Source organism: Mus musculus, chromosome 9 (assembly GCF_000001635.26).
Source record: "Mus musculus strain C57BL/6J chromosome 9, GRCm38.p6 C57BL/6J".
Taxonomy (NCBI): Eukaryota; Metazoa; Chordata; class Mammalia; order Rodentia; family Muridae; genus Mus; species Mus musculus.
In genome coordinates, this window is record NC_000075.6 from 70521034 (window position 1) to 70539620 (window position 18587).

The window sequence follows — 18587 nt, forward strand, 5'->3', positions numbered from 1 at the left end:
AAATCTTTAAAAAAGATTTTAACTAATGAAACACAGTGATATACAAAGAAATAATGTATCATTACCAACTGTGTTTATCATAGAGCACATGCTTAAATTCATTTTAAAAAATAGCCCATTTAGGTTGTTCATATTGAAAAGTTTTATAATTATTCCAATAGCTTCACATATATTATTTGCTGAAATTCAACAGCCACTCATGATAGCTCACAGCAAACTATAAGTTTAAATGGTTCTCAAAGTAAGGTGCTTTAGAAATCGTCTCAGTGGTTAAAGGCACTGGCTCCTCTTGCACAGGACCTGGGTTCAGTTCCCAGCACCCAAATATCTACAACTCTAGTTCCAGGGTATCTGTTGCCCTCTCCTGTTTTCCAAAGGTACCAGGCACACACAAGGTGCATAGACACATATTGGGCAAAACAACCACACACATACAATTTTTAAAGTTATTTTTTTCTTCTTTTCTTTTCTTTTTCTTTTTCTTTTTTTTTTTTTCAGAGAAAGGGGCTATACTTTCATTACGGAGGCAACAGTCACCAGGAGACAGTGGCCATCTTTCTAGGAAAAAATATGGAACGCTTCACAAATTTGCGTGTTATCCTTGCACAGGGGCCATGCTAATCTTCTCTGTATCATTCCAATTTTAGTATATGTGCTGCCGAAGCAAGAACAAAGGTTTTTTTTTTTCTTTTTTTTTCTTTTCTTAAAAGATTTGAAAAACTAAGTCCTCAAGCTGATCTGCAAACGGCCAACTTCTGAGCTTGCCACCACTGCTACACTCAGCCTCACAGCAGACTTGTGCAGTTATCCTCACAAGATCAAGACAGGAACAGTCCCCGCATGGACGAGGGAGGGGCTCACAAGCCCCTCTTCTAGCTGAGGCTATTGGCAGTTAATGGCTGCTGAGAAAGGGAGTCATTTTCTCTCTGGGTGTGGCCATTTGTAGATTGCCAATGTTGCAGTGGATGTCCCCACCCTCGGGTGTATACAACCAGCACTAATTGAGACTCAGTGTGTTTTTTGAAAAAAATGGGGAGGAGGCATGGAGTAGGGAGAGGTCAAAGAGGAGTAGGGTATGGATATAACTGAAATATATCAGACACAAGTGTGAGATTCTCAAAGAATAAATAAAATAGTTTAAGGGGTTGGAGAGATGGCTCAGCGGTTAGGAGTGTAGAGTACTCTTCCAGAGGTCCTGAGTTCAAATCCCAGCAACCACATGGTGGGCTCACAAACATCTGTGATGAGATATGATGCTCTCTTCTGATGTGTCTGAAAACAGCTACAGTGTACTTGGATACAAAATAAAATAAAATAATTTAAAAGGTCTTCAGGGGCTAGAGAAATGGCACAGCAGTTTATTTAAGAGCACTGGTTGCTTTTCTAGAGGACCTGGGTTCAGTTCCCAGCATGCACGTAGTGGCTCACAACCATGGGTAACTCCAGTTCCAAGGGATCTGATGCCCTCTTCTGACTTCCGTCAGCACCAGGCATGCATGTGATGCAAATATATACATGCATAACATAAAAATAACCAAGATATGTTTAAATATAAAGATCTTCAATTAAGTAAAGGTCTACAAATAATATCTACTATACTTTATTGAAACTTTTTCCTCTAAGACTGGGAACAAAGAAAGTTGGCCATAACTTCTGCTATCAGGCCCTATCTCTCCTTAGCTTTCTTTAATCAAAGGATATTACCCTCTGAAAGGATGCACCACCCCTTATCCAATCAGTCCACTTTACCCTCTGTTTCCCAACCATCCTGACCTCCTCAGGATGAGTCTGTATTTGCTACTTTTTGCATGAGCATCTTTAAATTTTTTTTGTAAGATTTATTGATTTTATGTATGTGAATATACTGTTGCTGTCTTCAGATACATCAGATCCCATTACAGATGGTTGTGAGCTACCATGTGGTTGCTGGGAGTTGAACTCATGACCTCTGGAAGAGCAGTCAGTGCTCATAACCACTGAGCCATATCTTCTTTTTTTTTTTTTTTTTAAAGATTTATTTATTTATTATTTGTAAGTACACTGTAGCTGTCTTCAGACACTCCAGAAGAGGGCATCAGATCTCGTTACGGATGGTTGTGAGCCACCATGTGGTTGCTGGGATTTGAACTTCGGACCTTCAAAAGAGCAGTCGGGTGCTCTTACCCACTGAGCCATCTTACCAGCCCCCGAGCCATATCTTCAATCCCCTAGCATTTTTGATAATTCATTAAGAAGTTACGAAATCGCCGGGCATGGTGGCGCACACCTTTAATCCCAGCACTTGGGAGGCAGAGGCAGGCGGATTTCTGAGTTCGAGGCCAGCCTGGTCTACAAAGTGAGTTCCAGGACAGCCAGGGCTGTACAGAGAAACCCTGTCTCGAAAAACCAAAAAAAAAAAAAAAAAAAAAAAAAAGAAGTTATGAAATCCAGGCAGTGGTGGTACACACCTTTAATCTCAGCAATTGGGAAACAGAGGCAGGCAGATCTCTGAGTTTGAGGCCAGGATGGTCCTCATAGAGAGTTCCAGGATAGCCAAAGTTACACAGATAAACCCTGTCTCAGAAAAGCAAAAATAAAGAAAACACAAAAAGAGGTTATGAGTTAGCAGGGATGTAGGTAGTTACTGAGCCATCTCTCCAGCCCACCACTCTTGTTCAAAACATGGCTTGAAGTCCCAGTGAAGCAGTAAGTCAGGAGAAAGAAAAAAAAGTGATATAAATAGCAAAGGAAGAAGACATCAGAAAACTCTAAATTAGGTATGATAAACACATCCAGAAAACTGTAGCGTACAAAATAAAAATACAGAAATTAGTAGCTTTTCTTTCTACTAATAACAGTTATTAAGAAATAAAAAAAAATCCCATTCACAAGAACTTAAAATAGCCTAAGATTGAGCTAATAAAGGAAGTGAAAGACCTCCACTACAAAGACTACATATTGAAGATCTGGGCATGGCAACACATAGTTGTAATAGCAACACATGGCTGGGTTGAGGCTGGATGAAGAAGTCCAAGGTCAACCTTGTCTACAGAGTGAGCTAAAGGGTAGCCTTGATTACATGAGTTCTTGTCTCTAAACAAATACGAAGAAGAAAGAAACTGGACACACTAGAAGATTGAATGACCTTCCATGCCTACGGCTGGTAGTTAGGATTGTAAAATGGTTAGAATATCCAAAACCATCATAAGATTCCAAACACCTATAAAATCACAGTGACCTTCTTTGCAGAATTACAAAAAAACAAAAACAAAAAACAAAAATCAAAACTTAAATTTTATGTAGAAACCCAGCAAGATGCTAACCATAGGACTAGCCTATGCTTCATAATTCTACCAATAGATATGTAGCTTCAAACACTGAGGGCATATATCTACAAAAGACACATGCAAGCCTTCCTCACTCCCGGGCTATGTTTGTGGTTGCCCTTGGTTGGGCGCCATCTTCCACTTAAAGCAGGAAGGTGGCGACCACAAAGGTGACGAAAAGTCTCTGGCATCAATCAGCTACAGCTACAATGTTCTATGAAAAGCAGACAGTCCATGCCGTGGTACAAGCTGACTCTGAAGATCAGACAGGGTAATGAGCAAGTCATGCTTGCCAACTGCTTTGCCTAGAGAAAATCTGAAATAGAATACTATGTCATGTTGGCCAGAACTGGTGTCCTTTAGCACGGGGGCAATAATATTGAGCTGGGCACAGCATGTGGAAAATACTACACAGTGTGCGCACTGGCTGTCCCTGATACAGCTGATTCTGTTATCATTAGAAGCATGCTAGAACAGACTGGAGAAAAATGAACCAGGCATTTCCTTAACAAAGCTCGTCCATCAAACAAAACAAAACAAAACAAAACAAAACAAAACAAAAATAAAAAACAAAGCCGGACATGGTGTCTCACGCCTTTAATTCCAGCACTCGGGAGGCAGAGGCAGGCAGATTTCTGAGTTCGAGGCCAGCCTGGTCTACAGAGTGAGTTCCAAGACAGCCAGGGCTACACAGAGAAACCCTGTCTCGAAAAACAAAAGCAAAACAAAACAAAACAAAAACAAACAAACAAACAAAAACAACAAATAAAAAATTTCCATAGCCTTAATCTTCAGCTTTTCTCACAACGGTCACAAACTGTGAATGTCGTCAATGTCTATTAAGAAGAAAATGAATCACTGTGTTAAATTCAGATAATATAACATCACACAGTGTATTACAATGGAACAGACATGCACCAACATCATTCCACACACTGTGGTGTGTAAGAGAGACCCTCAAAGAGTAAATAGTATCTAAATCCATCATGAATATTAAAAAATACACAGAATGAACTGACGGTGACATGACTCACAAGAGTGGCTCTCTTGAAGAAGGCAGGTACTGATTGAAAAAACATATAGTGGATTCTTCCTGGTCACTAAAAATGTCTTGAGTCAAATATATTTGAATACATATAAAGTCATGTTCACTAGTGGATTATGTGTACAACAATTGTTTCTTAACACTATTAGGGCTGAAGAGATGGCTCAGTGATTAATAATGGCTTTTCTTGTAGGGGACCCAAGTTTGGTTCCCAGAACCCATGTGGCAGCTCACAAATGATGAATAACTCTAGTTCCAAGGGGTCCAGTGTCGTTTTCTGGCCTCCAAGGACACTGTACATACATAGTGCAAAGACACATATGAAGGCAAATTCTCTTTCTCATAAAAATAAATAAATCTTGCAAAAAATTTTATCATCTAGTGATGTTATAGCCATATTAGTTTCTGTACAGTCTATAATGCTCACATATAGGAATTTTAACAGCACATTTCTTCAAATATGTCCCTATCAATAAGCAATAGATGAAAAATATGTATATACATACATACATATTTGTTATGTGTATTACAGAAGGTTGTATCATGAACATTTGTTTTGTTTGGGAGTGTTTTCTATCCCCAAATTGTTCTACAGACATTCAGATTTTCCTATTGGCAAATGATCTTATCCATTTCTGCTGCTGTGAACTGTGTATTCATTATGATAAACACAATCTGCCATGACTGACAAATCTCACAGAGTTAATGTTGCAAAAATTGAATTCTCAATTCACAGTCACAGCCAGATCTTGTTCAGGTGACTCGCTGACATCCTACAACTGTACCTCCTGGAATATGAAGTCTCCTAAGCCATAGTAAGAATGAGGCTGGAAGGTCGCCCATGGGGCTTTTAAGGACCAGGTAGAAACACTGCTTACATCAGTTCCACCCACATCCCACTAACCAAACTGCTAGGAAGGCTTCAACCTAACTGCCTCGGCACCCAGGGGAAAGAGACCACATAGCTTCGCTCTCCCTACAGCTCTCCATAGGCTGTACTGTGGGGGGTAAAGCTTAGCATGTCTGGCAGGGGTAAGACCCTGGGCTTGGTCCCCAGTACCACAAAAAGATAAACAAGTGACTATTATGTTAGTGATGGACAGCAAAGGAGCTTCCCTTCAAATACATGGCAGTACAGGAAGAAAGAAAACATGGACCGGTGGAGAGGCCTCCTCAAACTCCCACACTGAGCCAATTCACACTGTTCAGCCTCCTATATAGAGAAGAAACATTATCACCTTCCTCTCATAATGTAGTAATGCATATTTATTGTTTTTATGTAAATTAGGTCGACACCCACAGCATGAGCACTTACAATGGGACGGCTGCTTACCAGTGTGACTGACTTCTGCCTGAGAAGATGGGCTGTGTGTGCACCATGAGTCACATGGATTTATTATGAACCCGTTTTTCCAGTTGTAAGTGTTACTCTAATTATGTGGTTTAATTATCTATTACTCAAGTCTAAGAAATATAAGTTCCAAAATTCAAAGAAAAGGCTTCATCCCTTTGAAGAGCCACTGGTAGGCCTGCTTCACAAAAACTTCAAGTAGGCTCCTTGAAGAGAGCCTGTTGAACTATACAGGAGAGAGACCTGCTCACCCTGCAACTGTGTTTGCCTCACTGTGCCTCACCCCAGCTCTGAAGTAAAATCAAAGGCAACTGCTAGCCCATCCTTCTGGTGCCTCTGGCCTGGAGAAGACTCATTTCCTTGGACAACTTGGACTCCTGACCACCATGATGAATAAAGGTAGGCCTGATAGGTTGTGTATACACACACATACACACACCACACACACACACACACACACACACACACACACACACACACACACACACACACTGGTGAGGACCTAGGGAGAAGAGAGGAGGAGGGGAGAGAGAGAGAAAGAGAGAGAGAGAGACAGGAAGAGGAGGAGGGGGAGGGAGGGAGAAGGGGAGGGAGGGAGAGGGAGAGGGAGAGAGAAGAGGGAGAGGGAGAGAGAAGAGGGAGGGAGAGAGAGCTTCTTTACAGGTTTAATAATAGTGAATTGCCTTGTGAGATCACTCCATGTTTGAACCTAGACAGGTCTTTTGGTCAGACAGGCTCACTGTATCTTAAAAGATTAGTCAACATCTTTATGTTTCAAATGAAAAATTTCAAAGATGTGTCATTAGTGAACCAGAGTCAAAGCAGAGTTAGACACTACTCCTTCCCACAGAAGGTGAATAAAGATCGTAGCTGAACTGTGTTGCTCTACAGCTTTCTACACAGATGGCAGTCATTAGGAAGGGACGGTGGCTCCTGAGGTCAGGCAGGTTCTTCCTCAGAGCTCACACACCAACAGGAATCTTCAGCACTAATAATTGTCCAGTCATGGTCTCCTATCCAGACATTTCTGCCTTTATGAGACGATGAATTGCTGACTCTGCTTGTTTAGATGAATGAGTTCACATGGAAAGGCTTAGAATAAATTGAGAGCTAGGGAAATCTCAGACTGAGAATGTGAACTTTGCATTTTGTCTAGAAACAACTCCTGTACATTTATTCTTTCATATTTTAGAAAACATCTTAGTTATTTCAAATTGGTAAGCATAAGAAAAAGAGCACCTTTTAAACTTCTTGGAGATAGACATCTGAGTGGAGGCTCTAGAAGGCAGACGGACACATGGCTCCTGCACTGGAGAGGTCTGGATGCAGATGTGGATTTTCTAGCTCCGCGTGAATGCAGAGAAAAGTCAAGATGGTGGCTAAGATCTCCCTCTACATTATGAGAGGTGGGGCTAGATCTAAGAGCACAGACTTCTTAGTTTTATTTTTATTATTAGTTTTATTTTTATTTTTATTATTATTTTATTTTTATTTTATTTAATTTTATTTATTTTTATTTTTATTATTGGTTTGTTTGTTTGTTTGGTTGGTTTTTCGAGACAGGGTTTCTCTGTATAGCCCTGGCTGTCCTGGAACTCACTTTGTAGACCAGGCTGGCCTCGAACTCAGAGATCCACCTGCCTCTGCCTCCCGAGTGCTGGGATTAAAGGCGTGCGCCACCACGCCCAGCTTTATTATTAGTTTTAATTTTATTTGACTAAGAACAAACTCATAGTTTATTTAGTTATGCGGTAAGCAAACTGAGTGTGAGCCATGCGCTGTTGACGGGCCTGGATGATGCCAGCAAGCAACCACCATATCTTTCTCCTACACTGTCTTCATTTCAATCTTGAACGATCACAGGTACCCTTCTCGTTCTGCATGTAAGCAGTAGGAATAAAAGGGCAGAAGGATGACATTCAAGTCTTCTCTCTGCCACATGCTTTTCTTTTTTCTTTTTCTTTTCCTTTAGTACTGAGTATCGAGCTCAGGCCATTCTTGGGCTGGGCAAGCCCTCTACCAGGGAGCCACATCCCCAGCCCTGATAGGGAACCTTCTTAATGGGAAAAGGAAACTTCAGAAGTTTCTGTGTACAAACAGCTCATGGTCCTAAACTGTGGCACATGGCTCTCCATAACTTCAGAGTAAAGACTTGAGGGTCTCATCTTTCTATACAGAAGAGAGCTAGAGAAAGAGACATTAAAATGGGTGTGTATTGCCTTGGCCTCTAGCACTGCCTCTGAAAACCCCTGAGTTCTAGAATGTTGGAATGAAGGTAGCAAGAAGGTGTTCATTTCAGAAGAGAATCTACAGGTAAAGCAGGATGCTGCCACACAGAGCAGCATTTGAGCTGAAGAAGTTTTGTTTGTTTGTTTGTTTGTTTGTTTGTTTGTTTCGAGACGGGGTTTCTCTGTATAGCCCTGGCTGTCCTGGAACTCACTTTGTAGACCAGGCTGGCCCCGAACTCAAAAATCTGCCTGCCTCTGCCTCCCAAGTGCTGGGATTAAAGGTGTGCACCACCACGCCTGGCTACGGAAGAAGTTTTAAACAGGAATTATCTGTCATATGCTGAGTGGGTGGTCATTACTTTAAATACTTGAAAGCTTATGTTATTTTGGTGCTCAGCAGGTGACAGAAGAGTTTAGGAGGGCAAATGCAATGCAGCAGTAGGGACAGAAGCCATGTTAGAAGGAGTGCAGAAGAAAGGAAACGTGAGGAAGAAAGAGGAAATGCAGAGCAAATGGAGACAGCTGTTTTGGTATGCTCCTTGAAAAGGAAAGATAGGGATACAAAAAAAAAAAAAGCAGATTAAACCAAATCACAGTAATTTCTGATCCTAGGTGCTGGAATTATAGGCATGCACTACTATGCCCAATTTTACACAGTGTTTGAGATGCAACCCAAGACTTCATTCATGCTAGACAAGTGTTCTACCAACCGAGTATATCCCCAAGCCAACCTCTTCCTTCTCCTTCCTCCTCTGTTCTTCTTCCTCTTCCTTCCAGTGCTGGGGTATAACACAGCTTTATCTGCCTGGTGGTGTTGGTTCATGCCTTTAATCATGGCACACAGAAGGCAGAGGCAGGTGGTTCTCTGTGAGTTTGAAGCCAGCCTGGTTTACAGAGTGAGTTCCAGGATAGCCAAGGCTACAGAGAAAAACCCTGTCTCAATCCCCAGCCCCACAAAAAAAAAAAAAAAAGAAAGAAAGAAAGAAAGAAAGGAAGGAAGGAAGGAAGGAAGGAAGAGAGAAAGAAAGAAAGAGAGAAAAGCCAGGCAGTGGTGGCACACGCCTTTAATTCCAGTACTTGGGAGGCAAATGCAGGCGGATTTCTGAGTTCGAGGCTAGCCTGGTCTACAGAGTGAGTTCCAGGATAGCCAGGGCTACACAGAGAAACCGGGTCTTGAAAAAGAAAAAAAAAAAAAAAAAAAAAAAAAAAAAAAAAAAAAAAAAAAAAGAAAAGAAAAAGAAAAGAGAGAAAGAAAAAGAAAAAGAAAGAAAGAAAGGTTTATTACCATCCTTCCACCCTATACCACCCTATACTGCTTTCGTTCCTCTTCCCTCCTTTTCCTAGTTCTCCTTTAGTGCTACGGATGGAACCCAGTGCCTCTTTCATACGAAGCAAGCACTTCTGTTCTAGCTATATTCTGGATCCTTGTGGCTCCTAACTTTAAACTCAATTCTAATAACTTTCTTTTGTGAATCTCCTTTATCTGGATTCAGCATCGCGGTTGATGTCATGATCCCCCATCCACCTAATGACTAAGGCCTGCAGACTGTACCTCTGTCATCTGTCCCCTCCTACCCCACCTCACTCTACATACTAGTAGCTCCCCAACTGGTCTTGCTGCCTCCTTTCTCACAGGAGCACACAGGAGACTCCCGGCGCTGCCTCTCTAGACATGTCTCATCATCTCTCCCTTGCAACACACAGGCAGTTTCCTGACTCCCCCAAGTCTCCTGTTCCCCACATGCTGGTTCTGCTGCCTCACCTCATCACCGTTCCTTATTCTTAAAACAGGGGATGTAGCATGCTCCTGAGATTGTTTAAAAAAAAAAAAAAAAAAAAAGAAAGAAGAAGAAGGTTGAAACTGTTTCATGTCCAGACGCTCCTGTTTTTTGTTTTTGTTTTTTCTTTTTCCTTTTTCGAGACAGGGTTTCTCTGTGTAGCCCTGGCTGTCCTGGCACTCACTCTGTAGACCAGGCTGGCCTCGAACTCAGAAATCCGCCTGCCTCTGCCTCCCGAGTGCTGGGATTAAAGGCGTGGGCCGCGACACCCGGCTGCACTCCTGCTTTTGATGGGATGGTGATGAGAAACCTTCCATTAAGGTCACATCAAACTCATAGCTATAGATCTTGGAAAGTTGGAATTGGACTGTCTGGGTGAATATGGTATTCCTGCCTGACCTGGCACTCACTCTGCAGACCGGGTTGGCTTCAACCTCAGAGACCAGCCTGCCTCTGCCTTCAGAGTGCTGGGATCAAAGGTCTGTGGTACTATTGCCTGGCTATTTGTTATTTTTAAAGCATAACTAGCTGCTTAAAAAAAATCATCAATGCGATACTCGTTGAACCTTCTAAGTAGGAAGCCATGGTCCTATAAGATTCAGGGTAGCTGGGCGTGGTGGCGCACGCCTTTAATCCCAGCACTCGGGAGGCAGAGGCAGGCGGAGTTGGAGGCCAGCCTGGTCTACAAAGTGAGTTCCAGGACAGCCAGGGCTATACAGAGAAACCCTGTCTTGAAAAACCAAAAGAAAAAAAAAAGATTCAGGGTGGCGTATAAGGTTTATGTCTCGTTGGGTTATATTATTTATAACTAAGTAGCAGTTGAAAGAAACATATATATTCCTTTTTTTTTTTTTTTTTTTTTTTGGTTTTTTGAGACAGGGTTTCTCTGTGTAGCTCTGGCTGTCCTGGAACTCACTCTGTAGACCAGGCTGGCCTTGAACTCAGAAATCCGCCAGCCTCTGCCTCCCAAGTGCTGGGATTAAAGGCGTGCGCCACCACGCCCGGCTAAGAAACATATTCTTAAGAGCCAGCTTTCAAATCTGTTACTGTTGCTACTGTTTGTTACAGAGACTTTGCCTGGATTAAAAAGGATAACAGAAAGTGTTTTTTGTTGCTGATATTAAATGTTTACAAAGTTGGTAGTTAATAGTAACATTTGTCAGCTACTCCTAAAATTATGCTTGTGATTTTTTTTTTGTTTTTTGAGACAGGGTTTCTCTGTGTAGCCCTGGCTGTCCTGGAACTCACTCTGTAGACCAGGCTGGCCTCGAACTCAGAAATCCGCCTGCCTCTGCCTCCCGAGTGCTGGGATTAAAGGCGTGTGCCACCACACCCGGCCTCTTGTGATTTTTAAAAAGATTTATTTTATGTATGGGAGTACAGTGTAGCTGTACAGATGGTTGTGAGCCTTCATGTGGGTGTTGGGGATTGAGTTTTAGGACCTCTGCTTGCTCTAGTCAACCCCACTCACTCTGGTCAGCCCTGCTCCCTCGAACCCTGCTTGCTCTGGCCCAAAGATTTATTATTGTACATAAGTACTCTTTAGCTGACTTCAGACGTACCAGAAGAGGGTGTCATATCTCATTATTGGTAGTTTTGAGCCACCATGTGGTTGCTGGGACTTGAACTCAGGACCTTCTGAAGAGTAGTCAGTGCTCTTATCCACTGAGCCATCTCACCCCCCCCCCCTTTTAAATATAAAAGGGGTTAGGGTGGCTGAACAGATGGTTCAGCAATTAAGAGCACTTGATGTTTTGGAAGGATCCAGGTTCAATTCCCAGCACTCACACCATGGCTCACAATTGTTTGTAACTCCAGTTTCAGAGGATTTAGCACTGGTTTTGAACTTCTGTAGCCACTAGACGTGCATGTAGTACACAGATATACATGAAGGCAAAAACCCAGATATATAAAATGATAAATACCTGAGGGTTTGACTTCAGAGGTTTCCATACACTAAGCATGTGGTCTACCAGTGAGCTATAGCCTCCATGTGGCAATCATATTTCTGCTGCCCTTGTTTGTTTCCGACAGGGTTTCTCTGTAACACTAGCCGTCCTGGAACTCACTTTGTAGGTTAGGCTGGCCTCAAACTCAGAGAGCTGCCTGCCTCTGCCTTTTAAGTGCTGTGGCTAAAGGTGTGCACCACCACAGGCAGCTCAGCTGTCATTTTTAGATCTTTGATGGCTATATCAAAAATATATTTCAGCCGGGCGGTGGTGGCACACACCTTTAATCCCAGCACTTAAAAGGCAGAGACAGGCAGATTTCTGAGTTTGAGGCCAGCCTAGTCTACAGAGTGAGTTCCAGGACAGCCAGGGCTACACAGAGAAACCCTGTCTCAAAAAAAAAAAAAAAAAAATATATATATATATATATACATATATATATTAGTTTGTCATTTTTTAATCATATAAATGATTTTAAATGTTATATTATATTTGGTTTATTTTTAAAAGTTTTTAAAAATTTGTTTATCATTTATTTCCTTGTATGATCTGTGTCTATGCATATTCACATTTGTGTGGGCACATGAAGAAATTGCAGGTTGAAGTTAGGTATCTTTCCATATTCCATCTCCCTAGTCTCTGTTTTTCCCAACATTTCTGTTAAACGTAACCATACTGTTGTAGGCCACTGTAATTGCTTCATACTGAGTCCTAGAGAATATTACACTGCATGACTACACCACAATTTGTTTATCTATTTTCCTGTTAATTGACATTTGGGTGGCTTGTGAGGTGTGGCATACAAATACTGCTGCTATGTGCACAGTCATGTATTGCTTAACAGCAGAGATATGATCTGAGAACTTCATCACTGAGCAATTATGTGAACATCAGAGAGAGTGCTTACACATACCAGACGGCTATGGTGTCACCGGGTGATGGGACCTTTTTTTTTTTTTAAACAGCTTAAAAAATATTTTATTTTTTAATCATGTGGATGTTTGTGTGTCTGTGTGCAGGTGCTGATAGAGGCCAAAAGAAAGTGTCAGATTCTTGGGAGCTAGAGTTACAAGCAGTTGTGGACAGTGCAACATACGATAGGAAACTGAACTGGCTCCTCTGCCAGAATGGTACATACTCCACCACCTCTCCAGCCCTGAACAATGCAATCTTGTGGGACCACCAAGGGCTAGAATGTTATGTGGCACATGGCTGTATTTGTTTTTTAATAGAGCACATGTTTAGAAGTACATTTCTGGGTAAAAGAAATACGTAGTTCTGTAACCTACATGCTTGGTAGTGCTTTCACCTATATTTTCTTCCTAGCACTAATGAGTTCTACCATACCATTATTAATCCTCACTGATTTAGATACACTGGGATCTAAAGGCAAGGAATCAGTTTGAATATGCCGATTCCAATTTTAATTGTATGTACACAAATTGTATTTGAAATAAATGTATGCTATATATACACTTATGCATGTATATATAAACTTTGAATTTTTATTTTGATAAAGTGCTTTTTCAAGTCTTGACCATTTTTTTACTGAAATTTAAAAGAAATTATTATCATCATTATGGTGACCAGCATTGCATTGTGTTAGCCCAGGCTGGCTTCAAAAGAATATGTAGCTTCAGCCAGGCAAGTGGTGGTGAACATCTTTAATCCCAGCAATGGGGAGACAAAGGCAGGTAGATCTCTGAGTTCAAGGCTAGCCTGGTTTATGAAGCAAGTTCCAGGATAGCCAGGGGTACACTAGGAAACCCTGTCTTGAAAACAACATCACCCCTCCCCCCAACATAAACAAAAAGAATGCTAAAAGAACTATATATAATTAAATATTTTTTTAAAAAAGTAATATGTAGCTTTGAATTACCTTGAACTTTTGATCCTTCTGCCTCTGCTGACCCTTCTCTACTTCCTGGGTGCTAGGGCTACTGGTGTGTAACAGCAGACATGGTTTTATGCAGTGCTGGGGATGGAACCCAAGGCTTAGTGCACGCACACTAGACAAGCTCACTGCCAATAGAGGTTTAACCCCCAAGTTCAGAAATTCTTAGTCACACTGAAATCATCTAAGTCCTTTCCTTTGCTGGTGGTGCTTTTGTGTGTATTTAAGTCTTTCCTACCAAAAAATCCTGACTACACACTCCCCAAATGACTTTGAGGAGACACATGTGCGAACTAATGATCTACTCCTCCCACTGGCAACTCAGTTCAATGGAAAAGGATCCTTTGCAAAGACTTTCCTGGATCAAAAAACTATACCATCACAGAAAAACCTGATCACTGTCCCTACTTGTCATATAAAACACAGGGACGTACCATCTCTAGGTTTCCTGTCATAGGTCACTGTGCACACTCTACTGACACCTTGCCCTGCATGTCTTTCCACTTATATTTCCATATTATATCTGCACACTGAAACTGGTGATGTGATCATGTATTCATTGCATTATAATCTTTATTATAATTATTATTGAAACAGAATCTCATTATATAGCCCTGGCTGGCCTAAAACTCTCTATGTAGAGCAGGCTGACCTTTAGTGTGTGCCTCCATGCCTGGTTTTAAAAAGAAATCACTATTTTGACACATATTTAGATCTATGATCAACATGAAATTTAGTTGTGTTTTGTATAAAATAACAATTGCAGTGAAGTTTTGGTTTGAGACATGATATCACACTGAGGCCACACTGGCTTGGAATTTATTATGTAGCCCAGACAAGCCTTGATTCACAGTGATTCTTTTGCTTCACTGTAATGTGTTTTAAAAAAGAAAATCTGTCCATACACCAATGCTCTATGGCATCAACTGGGTAAAAAAAAAATCAAGTGTATGGGGTGGGAGAGATGACTCAGGAGTTAAGAGCATTGGTAGCTATTGAAGAGGACCTGGGTTTGGTTCCCAGCACCTACAAGGGGGCTCATACCTTCTATATTTCAGCTCCTGGTGGATCTGCCACTCTCTCCTGGCCTCCGAAAAAACTGCTTTCATGTGGTATATAGCCATACACAAAAGAAAAAAAATTCATATGCATAAAATAAGTCTTTAAAAAGATCAACTTCATGGATCTGTTTTGGTTTTCTCTATTTTGTCCCATTTTCAGTATCTCTGTTAATACCACATTCCACAATAATACTTGACATATATAGAACACATGCTAATTTTCATTTTTTTTCTCTTTAAACATTTTTGGTAGCATGAGCGAGGCCTGGATTTGATCAAGAGCAAGAGACAGCAACAGCAAGAGTGAGAGAGAGACTGATTATTCTTAGACATTTGCATTCCATATAAAATCCAAATGAATTCCTCTGCTCATGCTACAAGTAAAGAGGTTAGTATTCTGCTTGGAATTATATTGAGTAAATAGGTAAGTTTGGAAGGGATATTTTTACAATATTGTTTAAAAATCTATGAACTAGATGTCTCTCCCTTTATTTAGGTCTTTACTTCTCCTAATACCGCTTCAGTTTTCCATGTAGTGTCTCCCACAGCTATCTTGCTACTGGACACTTGGTGTTCTTTATATTATTGTGAATGAATTGTTGCTTGTCTTTAGAAAAGAACTAGATTGTGTGACTGAATCTTGATAATCCTAAACAGTGAGTTTGGGTTTTGCTTTGTCTTGTTTGGTTGGTTGGTTTGGTTTGATACAGGGTTTTGCTTTTGTTGCCCAAGTAAGTCTGAAACTCATTTTCATTCCTCCTTGGCTTTCTCAGTTCTGGGGTGCAGGAATGTACTGCTACACCCAGTGTTTATTTTTTTCCAAAGATTTGTTTAAAAATGTTGCAATGAAATGCAATTGGTTATTCTATACTGATACTGTGCCCAGAAAGTTTGCCAATGCATCCTATAATCCCAACAACTTCTATAAAGTCATCTAGATAGAGGCTTGTCTATGTATTGTTATGACCCTACCCTACCCTCACCCCCACCTTACTTTGTTGTTATCACGGGGGTCTATTTCTCACTGGAACCACAGACCTGTCAAATGACAGCCTTCTCTTTCTTGTGTCTTTTCCTTTATGGTTTATTTTTATTTAGTAAATTATTTTTATTTTATTTTCTGAGTCAATGTTTCTCTATATAACACTAGTTGCCCTAGGACATGCTTTGTAGACCAAGCTGGTTTCATAGAGATTTGCCTGCCTCTGCCTCCCAAGTACTGAGATTAAAGGTGTATGCAACCATGTAATTTTATATATCCCTTATATATAAGCTTTTCTTAAGTTATTCAATTTGAGTCTGCAATCTCTTTCCTGCCAAAACGCTGATTAAGATTCCTTTGTACTTTCCACCCTTTTTCCTTTCTAGTCCATTCCAGTGTGTTGTTGGCTGTTTGATATTCAGTACTGGTGATCAAATCCTATACCTCACATATGCTAGGCAAACACTACCACTGAGCCACAGGGAGCTAGGGCCTCAGGTATGATAGGCAGGCGCTTTACCACTGAGCCTTTTTTCATTTTGAAATGGAATCTCACTAAGTTTATCCAGCCTGGCCTTGAACTCTGGAATTCCTGCAGGCCTCCAACTTGTGGTCCTCCTGCCTAAGCTTCTCAGGTGGGTAAGATTACAGGTCTGGGTTCGCTCATTATTCAGTCTTGTAGACTATTCGTACTCACCATTCAGATGCTAGGTAACAAGACCACTTCATTGGTATTTTTCTACCGAAAAGCACACTCATGAATTTCTTGTTTTATTTATATCTTTGTCTGGTTGTAGAATTTCTACTTTCGGCTCAGATTTTTGTTTGTTTGGTTGGTTGGTTTTTGTTTTTGTTTTTTCAAGACAGGGTTTCTCTGTGTAGCCCTGGCTGTCCTGGAACTCACTCTGTAGACCAGGCTGGCCTCGAACTCAGAAATCCGCCTGCCTCTGCCTCCCAAGTGCTGGGATTAAAGGCGTGGGCCACCACTAACTGGCTCGGCTCTGATTTGTAATAACAGTTTATAACTTCAAGTTCTTTGGTGTTTTTCCCACTGTCTTTAATTACTGATTTTTTTAATTACTGATTTTCTTTTAGAATTATTTATTTACTCTATGTATATGAGTACACTGTAGCTGTCTTCAGACACACAGGAGAGGGGATCAGATCCCATTACAAATAGATTGTGAGTGCTTGCTTCGGCAGCACATATACTAAAAATTGGAAGGATACAGAGAAGATTAGCATGACCCCTGTGTAAGGATGACATGCAAATTCATGAAGCGGTCCATAAAAAAAAAAAAAAAAAACAACAACAACAACAAATGGGTTGTGAGCCAGGATGTGGTTGCTGGGAATTAAACTTAGGACCTCTGGAAGAGCAGTCAGTGCTCTTAACCGCTGAGCCATCTCTCCAGCCCATGTAGGTCTTAATTGTAGATAAGGCTGTCCTCAAACTTACAGAGATCTGCTGGGCACTAGAGCCATGTACTACCATATCCAGCCTTTCACTGGCTTTTCAAGTTCTGGTAGCCTCCATGTTCACTGATGATTCTATGTGGGGAGCCAATGGTCTGTTCTTCTGTTTGTCATTTAAATCTACTTTCTAGTCATAGGATCTTGCTTCCTTGTGGTTTTGAATAGATGCTAGATCTCCTAGTTTTCAGCATTTGTTGAAATATTTGTGAACAAAGATAAAGGTTTGTATCTTAAAATGTAGATTGCTCTACCCTAGTAATAGTGGCATTCATATTACAAATGCCATGGGTACTGGGGACACAATGCTGTTTTCAACATGGTATAAAGCACAGATGCAGTCCTTGCAAGATTACTCTGGCTCCAAAACACAATACGTTAACATCTCAAAACAAATCTTGGCATGGCCTCTTTCCAGGACAGACCTTAATTTTTTTCTCTCTTCACTTTTTGTCTTTAAAAACTACTTAAGAAGTCAGACTGTGATGGTTCACACTTTTAATTCCAGCACTCAGGAGGCAGAGGAAGGCAGACCTCTAAGTTTGAGGCCAGCCTGGTCTACAGAGTGAGTTCCAGGACAGCTAGGCTATACAGAAAAATCCTGTGTCAAAAAAACAAAACCAAGCCAAGCCAAACCAAACAACAACAAAAACCAACGAAGAAACAAGAAACAAGAAACAAAACTACTTAGGAATAAAGTGCAATGTCTCAACACTTTTTCAGCAATAAATTCTTTTTTTTTTTTTCTAAACTTCAAATGGTGGGTTCATCTCCTTAGATTTCAGTCTCTGTGTCCTCCCCACTTTGCACTCTGGTGCAAGGGATCAAGTACTGCAGCATTCTTGGGCCCTCTGAGATAGCTAAGTAAACCGATTGTGTATCATCTGCCTTCTCTGACATTACCAGAAGTTTCATACTTTGCATCAGGACAAGGATACAATAATGTATTTGCTGCCAACAGGAAATAACTGGGTCAAGTAATGACATTTCAAGACAGGGAAGATGTACAAGCCCGTCTGAGGGTAGGTGTCAGGAGCAATCATGTACAAGGTGAGGCACAGTTTAAATCTCAGAAGAGCATAAACTACAACTTAGAATTTTTCAAAGGCAATGAATTTGGAATCATTTGGGATCTTCAATTTAGTCTATGCTCTTGAACTAGTTATTGGTGCATTTTTTTTCTCCTGAGACAAGATCTCCCTAGAGATCTAGGCTGGCCCTGAACTTTGAACCCCCTTTCAACAGGTGTGCAGTAGAACTATGCCTGCTTATTGGCATTGTTAATGCTTCTCTTCCATAATGCAAGCATTCAATCCACTTCTAGGGGTTACTTTTTACAAATACAGCCTTTCAGGGTGCTACGGTCATCTACTTCGTGTCACTGGCTAGAGTTGTAATCGTGCATCTTTTTCTGACTTATTGTTTTGCTCATCAGAGGTTTTGACATCTGAGTAAAGATTCCTGTGGGCAGATTGCCGTGTAAGTCTTCAGTATTCACAAGAGTTTCATAAGGCAACATTG

At 41.0% G+C, this 18587-nt stretch overlaps 2 non-coding genes across 2 annotated transcripts; one reads left to right on the plus strand and one right to left on the minus strand.

Annotated features, from left to right (window-relative positions):
* Positions 1-564: 564 nt before the first annotated feature.
* Positions 565-671, minus strand: Gm23730. Its single transcript, XR_003948540.1, has one exon. It is a non-coding gene; the product is annotated as a U6 spliceosomal RNA (small nuclear RNA).
* Positions 672-16780: 16109 nt separating this feature from the next.
* On the plus strand, positions 16781-16888 carry Gm22229. Its single transcript, XR_003948431.1, has one exon. It is a non-coding gene; the product is annotated as a U6 spliceosomal RNA (small nuclear RNA).
* Positions 16889-18587: the final 1699 nt, after the last annotated feature.